Source organism: Mandrillus leucophaeus, unplaced genomic scaffold (genome assembly GCF_000951045.1).
Source record: "Mandrillus leucophaeus isolate KB7577 unplaced genomic scaffold, Mleu.le_1.0 Scaffold1029, whole genome shotgun sequence".
NCBI classification, from domain to species: domain Eukaryota; kingdom Metazoa; phylum Chordata; class Mammalia; order Primates; family Cercopithecidae; genus Mandrillus; species Mandrillus leucophaeus.
In genome coordinates, this window is record NW_012098421.1 from 927,294 (window position 1) to 936,488 (window position 9,195).

The window sequence follows — 9,195 nt, forward strand, 5'->3', positions numbered from 1 at the left end:
TGGAGGCCTGCTTGTTCATACTCCACAAGAAGGAGACGGCAAAATTCAGGCGTTCCTAGGTGGCAGCGGCCACCTGTGCCAGTGCAGCAGGGAAGGGATAGTTTGCAGCTGTGCAGCCATGCTCTTCACAGGAAGCAGCCCCAAGCAAGAGGAGCATCTGTGAAGGTGGACACAAGTGAGGTGAGACAAGGTCAGGAATTCTCTTCTTAAGCATCAATTTATTTATTCAGCCAGTAAATACTTATTGTGCACCTCCTGTGTTCCAAGCGCTTGTCTAAGTATCAGACATTCAGGGTTGAACAAAATAGGCAAATATCCCTACCCTTATGGAGGTTTAATTTGTGCACTTCTTGCAGCAAAGTGAATTAATCAGCGACCAAACCAAATCAGATGACGATGCGATATGGGTATGCCAGCCTGAAGATAAGCACAGTTAGAGCTGTCAAAAGAATTAATCAGGCAGCAAATATTTCCTGTAACAAGCTTCTTTGCTTCATACACAAAAAAAAGTTTATTCTGGAGTCTTTTCAGAGATGCACCAGAGAGATCCCTGAATACGTGCAAAACAGAATCTAAATAATCAAAAGTGAATTTATGCCAAACTTTTCAGAAATCCTCCTCATATAGAGGGCAGGATGTTCTAGTGAGCAGGTACTAATAAGGTGGCCTAATTCTGTGACTGACACTGTAATACCTAGTGGAGTTCCTAGTTCCACAAGTCTTTTCATAGTAAGATTATTTCAAACATGGAAATCACATGAAATAAGAAAGGCCTCGTAACAATATCCATAAATTAGAGTTGCTAGTATTGATTTCATAACTAACCTCTCTTGTCACCTTGAACAAGTCAGTTCACTTTTGTAAGTTTCATTTGTGTTTCCTGGAAAAAGAGGGAGAAGGTGCATTAAACAATTTGTAAATTCTCTTTCCATTATGACATAGTCTTTCTACATGCTTCCATGGAAGAAATCTTTCTGGGGGAGTCGAATGGATGGAACATGGCTAAATGCATGCTAGATACAGAGGAAAAGCTGTCAAATTAACCAGGGATCCCAGCTCTTAAAACCTAGATCTGGGTATCCTCCTGTATCGGAAGCACTGGACAAATTATTATATAAACACTAGGTATCATTCTCTCGGGAGATATTTTGTTTTCTTCCCTGTGCCCTATCTACATGTTGTATGTGGCCCTGTACATAAAGACTTGAGGTGTTTTAAAAGCAGCCATATGTATATGTGGCCCTTTAGAGAACATGGTGCTCTACATGAGTAAATTCCCAGAAAATCTGGGCTTATTTCTGGAAACATTAGCACTCCTTTCAGCAGCTTCTAACCTATTTTACTCAGAGCCAGTATGAGGAGCACCAACATTGTTCTGTGCTGAGCTACTGTGACTTGCTACAGCTTGTTCAGGTGTGTAGATCTGAACCCAGATAATGGAGCACTTTTTATTTTTAAAGTTTTATTTGTTGTTTGTTTCCTTGCTTATTTTTTGTCTTTGTTCTTTCCTCTGCAGTCAACTCTCTTATTGCCCTTGCCTTTTTGTTTTATTTTGTACTTTTTTGTTTTATACCTCACTGCCTAGAAGAGGGCTTAAAGGCAACTCAATGCTTTCCCAAATGTATATCAACTGAGCTCTGTGACTCTTTGTTTCTCAAAATGAGGCTTGTTAAACTTCCTATCAGGATGATGGGGTTAAAAGGCTAATCTTCATAGGGTTATTTGGGTATGAAAGTCTGTTTTTAGAAATCAATAATTAATTCATAAAATAATTATTTGCATTAATAAATCTGCTGTTTTAAATAGGGAAAGCCATAGGCACTGTGGGGTGAGCACTAAAGGGGAAATAAAATGTTGAGAAATCAGGGCAAGTTCTTGCTCTATGAAATGTGAAAGACTGCCTCTCTCCTTGAACTTCATGTTTTTTTAATCTGCAAAATGAGAATAGGAACATGCACCACAGAGTTACTGTGGAGTTCAAATGAGATAAAATGTATAAAAGTACTTTGCAAAGACAATTGTTATGACATAGCATTGCATTATAGTTATTTGTAAGCATATCTCATCATCTAAACTATAAGCTATTTCAAAACAAGAAGTTTGCCTTACCCAGGTGATATTCAAAATTATTACATTCAAAATATTTAACAACTGGTAGAGCATCAACCAATCAGACTGGACATTGGCCTAATCAAAGCAGACACTGGCTATGGACAGCCAGAATGCCTAAGCCCATGCTCACAACAGCCCTGCACATGCCCATGGGAATATTCCAAAGGGACTAGTACAGTGCCTTGCATATAAGGTATGCTCAGTGAATTAATTCGAAACATTGTCTGCTTTGTGAAACTTTATTTTGCTCACAACATTTTTAGAAGAACTTTCAGTATAAAATGAGCTACGTCTCTCTATATTTCCCCAAGATTTCTTAGGGGCATGTGATCTATTCTTGCCCTACTTGACTCCCCAACCGAATATTTTTTTTCCCAAGCTTAGTTCCAGGTACTAGTCCCTGAACACTTGAAGCCTCTTTTCTTTTACCTAAGTTACAGATTCATTAACCCAGACTTTTAAAAAATGTTATTATTAGAAGTTTAATCACCCATGTCCTCCTTTTAAGTTCTTTCTAAAATTACTTTCTGGCAATAATAATTATGTCAATCAGGGGCCAGCCGAATATAGCTGTGGCCCTTGGGCCAAATCAAGACGGGAGTTTCCAGCCATAATCTATTATTTAGCTCCAAATGGTTGTGCTAGTTTCCCCACCCCCACTCCCTCTCTGTCCTACCTACCATTCTTTTGGCATAAAGTGACAATCTAGCAGGTGAAGTCCTAAAGACCAGGACAGAATGTCAGAACTGGGGCTGTTTTACTATCTTTGCTACATTGGTGTCTGTGGCCAAATTTTGCAAGTTGTATCTTATAGGAATGCAAAAACAAAAATTAAATGGTAAGTCAAGAACAGAAGCCAAAATGGTGATGGTGTCTGTGGTGATGGGGAAGGGGAATGGTAATATTAGGGTTGGAAGACAGAGAAGCCAGGGAAACCTAGAAATGAAGAGTAGCAGACAAAGTGCATGGATGGTAAGATTCTCATTTTGAAAGATGATCTCAGGCACAGCTGATTTTGATGTAATCCAGGAACACTTTCATGAATGTACCAGATTCAGTGAAGGAAGCCACAACCAATAGATGCATTTCAGTAGTGGCTTTCCTACCTTTCAGCCTCCACAGCACTCCACATCCATTGTTGGGGTTCTATGACTTTCTCTATCGGCTCTGGGATCTGAAACCAGCTTGACCATAATCAAGAAGCATTTAATGACACCACTTTCATGAGCTCTGCTCAGTATGAAATCAATTGTTATTCCTTGGCTTCATTTATTCATTCAACAAACATGTACTGGATGCCTACTATTTTCCAGGCACTGTTCTGGGTGTTTGGAATAACCAAATGTCTATTCTTAGTGTTAAGGAACTAAGAGGCAACAGAAATATAGGCCAAAAATCTTACATGAAGGAAACAACATGCATAAAAACTCAGAGATCAAGGAAAGGACAGATTCCAGTATTTTGAAATGCCAGGCTTATGGAGAGTTAACTGAGCCATGCTTGGTGTTTACATGGGCTATAAGGAAGCAGCGGAGGGTCAGCCAGTGGAATAAAGTGTTAAGATTTGGACTTCTGACAGCTCACTGGAGCAGCAGTATACAGAAAGCCTTGCTTGGATTTGCCTGGCAATATCCAAGCAAAATTTCAAGGTGGCCTAGACTAGATTGGTGGTAATAAGGATAGAGAGAAGAGGGTGGATTTGAGAGCTATGTAGGGGAGAATATCAACTAGGCTGGTGAATGATTAGTCAAGGCAGGTGAAGAGGAATACTCCTCCATATTTCTGGCTTGATGCCTTGGCGATGGAAGGCACCAACTCACGAGGAAGAGTAAACAAACAGAAGAAAGTATAGGAAGTAAGGTGATGAGTTCAGGTTGGTTAGACACATCTCTGAAGTATTGAAATTGATATGTCAGTAGGAAATTGTGTGGATCAGTGTTTCCCAAAAGTACCTGCTCTGGACACTGTGATGAGAAACAGAGTGCTGCCAGAAGTTAAATTAATGCTGTGCTTCTTTCAAAGAGAAGAAGAAAATCAGTTGTTTACTTGCATTCCAACACAAGCTTCTTCTCTGAATTTGAGCCAGAAACAAACAATCTGTAGTCCTGCACTGGCCCAAGGGATCCCGACTTTGAGAAGCTCAGGTCTAGGTTAGGAGTTCAGGAGAGTGGGGACTAGATATTCAGGTAGACCATCCACATATGATGCTGTCTTCACTCTCCATAGCTGGTCTTTTCTCCTTCTTCACCTCTTCAACTGCCCTTCTCTCTTCTCAACATATAGCTAAATGTTTATCCATATTTCCATTTCATCTCAGAAGCAAAGGTGCCTCCTCACTTTTGAAGGCTATCAAATGCCCCTGGCCGGGTGTGGTGGCTTATGCCTCTAATCTCAGCACTTTGAGAAGCCAAAGCAGGTGGATCACTTGAGATCAGGAGTTTGAGACCAGCCTGGCCAACACGGTGAAACCCATATCTACTGAAAATACACAATTAGCCAGGAGTAGTGGCATGGACCTGTAATCCCAACTACTTGGGAGACTGAGGCAGGAGAATCACTTGAACCCAGGAGGCAAAGGTTGCAGTGAGCTGAGATTGAGCCACTGCACTCCAGCCTGGGTGACAGAGCAAGACTCCATCTCAAAAAAATAAAAATAAAAAATACAATAATTGCCCCGGATCCTGCTGACCTATTCATTTATTCTCCTTCATTCAGGACATGGTGCTGACAATGATCTCCCCCTTGTACTTTCCATGTATTGAAAGGAGTTCATTTCCATGAACTCCTCAACACAGCCTCCAATACACTCAAGTCCTCCATTCCGAAAAAAAATAAACAGGAAATCTCCTGGGTACCCCTGGCTACTGCGTCTAGCTCCTTAGCTCTCTCTTCTCCTTTATCACACACTGTCTTGAAAGAGGAGTTTTTGTCTGTCTGTCTCTACGTCCTCACCTCCACTGTCCCTCAGGGGACAACTCCCTCCCTCTCTGCAACCTGTTTTTGGTGAGATTCTCAGTTGTTATGGCCACATCTTTTTCCATCTTCTACCTACTAAAATTCTCTACAATGTTAGTCAAACATCAGTTACTCTTCTTGAAACTTGCTCATTTCTAAGGTCCTCATTCTCCCAGTTTTTCCCTCAATTCTCTGACCACTTGGCCACAAATTCTTCTCCTTCCACAAATGCCTAGCAGATATGACTAATTTCTGAAATAGTTTTCAAAACTACCAAAAATAGTTTTTGAAAGTAGTTTGAAAATAGTTTCTTTTGAAGAGTTTCTTTTCTGAAACTATTATTGAAAGTACATTCCTGCATAAGTTTCTTATGAACATAGAAACTTTTAATGAAAGTATGTTCCTGGTATAGTTTCTTTTGAAAATAGTTTCTTTTCTGAAACTACTATTGAAAGTATGTTTCTGGGTAAGTCACTCCAACTTTGCCTTTTTTCTTCCACAAAATGAGCAGGGTTGTGTTGTGACACTTCCAAAGTCTATTCCAGGTATAGTTTGATTCAAGAAACACTTATTGCATGTTTTATATGTGCCAAGAATAGATTTAGAAAATATACTCAAGAAGTGTGAGTTACTTCAGGAGTCAAAATTCACCTACAATCTGCCATGCAACAATAACCTAACCAGCTACTGAAAACACTTTGTAGAATGAGGCAGCATGTAAATAAAAAACTAAATAAGGTTAGGGTACTCGTTGTTTTAGCCATCCAAAAACCATTCATTGAGCACCTACTCTCTGTGTCAGACATGATGCTAAGTACACAAATAAAATCATTATTTCTAATCCTCACAATACTCAGGTAGGCAGTGTTATTATTCCCATTTTACCAAAAAATAAACTGAGGCTCAGAAACAGTAAGGAATTTTTATACAAGAAAAAAGGTAAGTTGGGATTGTGTTTTTTAATTACATATTTATTAATGTGCCTTCTGGTTTAATGTCTACTTTCTCTTCTAAACAGTAGGTTCTTTAAAGCAGAGAAAGTGTTCACTTTGTTCGTTACTGAATCGCTAGCACTTAAGAGGTAGGTACAGAGTAGGCTACTGAACAATCTAATCAATCAGTTGATCAAATTAAACTCCAGGGTCTCTTGATTCTAAAGCCCATGCCCTGTTTCCTAGGAGACTTGGTCCTTTATAAATGCAACGTTTGTGTCACAAAGTTTTTTGGGAACACAAAGGAGAGCCCCATTAATGAATTTTTGAGAGATCTTTCATGTCATTTTTGGCTATATCTTGCTAGAAGGTGTATATCCTGTCAGATAGCATCCTAGAGGGCCAAGTAGTGTTGGGAGCAACCATGAAGGGGCCTAGAGGAGGAACGCAGAAATAAATAGTTTCACAGCAGCTCCAAGGAGTGGAGGAGATAGATTAAGAGATGGATCGAGTACCTGGTGAAAAGTGACCAAAGGAGCAGAGAAGTTACTCTCCCTCACAGTCTCTCCAAGTCCAGCTCTGTTGATCTAGAGGAGCACTATCCAAAAGAAATATAATGTAACCAGCAATTGTAAACAACATAAGTAATTTGAAATCTTCTAGTAACTACATGTTTAAACATAACAAGAAACAGGTGAAATAAATTTTAGTAATATGTTTTATTTAACCTAATATATCTAAAATGTTATTTCAGCATGTGATCAATAAAAAGTTATCAATGAAATATTTTGTTCATTTTTTCCTACTGAATCTTGGAAATCTGGTATGCATTTTATACTTAGATTAGATCTTAATTCAGACAAGCCACAATTCAAGGACTCAAAGAGCCACATGTGGCTAGTGGCTACTATATTGGAGGGTGTGGATTTAGACAAGCATAGTGTGGCACGTGGTCCAGTTGCTTCAGAATTGATGGAAAGCATGCAAGGAAATGTAGAATTTCCAGTCCTATCCCAAACCTACTGAACCAAGCCCCCAGGGATCTGTATGCCTTTAGAGTTGGAGCAATGCTGGTCTGGCTAACAGGCAGGGAGTTTTCCGTCTACTAGAAATGAGGGAGAATGACATGTAGAACCACATATTCACAGTCAAGCACTCTACGTATCTCTGATAAAGAGCCAGGGAAACCAAAAACATAAGGCAGCTGCAAAAATGGCATGCATTTTTATCTCTGATTTGCTTTTGTGAACTGTGAACCCTTCTTGAGAAATCCACTCCTTAGGCTCTTAGCCGAGATTTTATAATTCAACTATATGTCAATTAACTTGGGAAAGCAGAAGTAACAAATAAATAACCTCAACAAGATGTCAACATTGATACTGAGATTTAAAATGGTTTTCTTAATACAGGCTATAAAATTGGGAAAGCAATCTATTCTTACTATGAAAACTCCTGACAGTCTCAAAATTCAGGATGTTTAGAAAAAGATTAAATATGCATTGAGAGAAAGTAAAAATATTCATATATTTCTTCCTTCAGGCTGAGTGGACACAAATCAGAGGCCCAGAAACTGTATCTTAGGTTTATTTTTATCATTCCAATCTCTAGATTTCTTTAGAATCCCAAAGCCAGAAATTTCAACTGGGATTTTCTATTTTTCCTTAATAAATTGTAGGGGGGAAATTTGTTTTTCTTTGGCATCAATAATTCTATCTTAGATCTATTAAGTGTATCCTCATCACCTTTTTAGGGTAGTTTTAAACTCATGGCAATTATGTTACTCAAAGATGAAGATGAACTCAATTCAGTACATTTTTAGTAATACAGGAAAGGATTGCAGGACACTTGGTACAATGCTCATCTTTTAGGCTATGCTTTGCTCTGTCCGCCAGAGAGGAAGAAGGGTGTATTAGGATTCTCTAGAGAAACAGAACCAATAGGATGTGTATGTGTATATATGGAGATTTATTCTAAGGAATTGGCTCATGCAATATGGAGGCTGGCAAGTTCAAAATCTGCAGAGTAGGCAAATGGACTGGTGAGCCAGGAAAGAACAAACGTTGCAGTTCAAGTCTGAAGGCCAACTGGCAGAGTTCCCCTTGCTCAGGAGAAGTCAGTTGTTTGTTCCATTCAGGCCTTTCATTGACTAGATGAGGCCCACCCAAATTATGGAGGGTAATCTGCTTTACTCAAAGTCCACCCCTTTACATGTTAATCTCATTCAAAAACACCCTAACAGAAACAAACACCTTCACAGAAACAAGCAGAATAACACTTGACCACATATACCATGACCCATTCAAGTTGGCCACAGAATCAGCCATCAGAAAGGAAGACTGCACTAGCTTAAACATACAAAGGGAAAAGTTCTGCATCCACACAGAGAGAGGCACAAACTACTCCTCATACCATGGGACTAGCGGAACTTGTCTTTGAGGTTCTCCTGGGTTTAAAGAGAGGGGTCCCATGTGTGTGCTTGACATCCCTCAACTGTACAAAAGCAGTTGGCTCCTGTCTAAGCTAGTGCAGCGTTCCTTAACATGCACCAACAGGGACAGCCCTATTCCTTCTTTCTTATCCCGGGTGGTGGGGCCCAGTGTCTGCTGAAGTCAATCAGAATGAGTTTTAGTAATATCAAATTATTATTATTATTATTATTATTTTGCCAGCAAACATTCAACGACCCCTCTGTAACCAGATCCTGTTCTATTTAATAGCTTGTGAAATTGTAAATTTCTGGAAATAGCAAAATTCCCTCTACTTGTCCACTCCTTGTCTTCTCTCTGCCCAGAGTCACCCTTCCCAATCCTGGAGTCAAAATACAAACTAAATTTTAAAACAAAAGCAAAAACAAAACAACACAAAACAAAAAACCCAACCAGCCCACTGTTTTTTTTTTGCCTGCCTACCTTACTTCTTTCAGTCCTCCTTTAATATGCTGGGCAATCTTGATGAGTTAAAATGTCTAAGTCTTTAACTCCTCTAATCCATATTCGGGAGGACTCATGTATTACATGAAGATTAGGACTGTGTTGAAAAGGGAGTCCAAATCTATTGGCATTTCTATTCTGTAGATTATAGAAAAGACACTTCATTGGACTGTTTGCTATTATTAATCCAATTTAAGGTTTAGAATGGTGGTTCATAGAGTTACATCAGTTTTCCTAGTTACTGGGAATAGGAATTGCAAACTGAA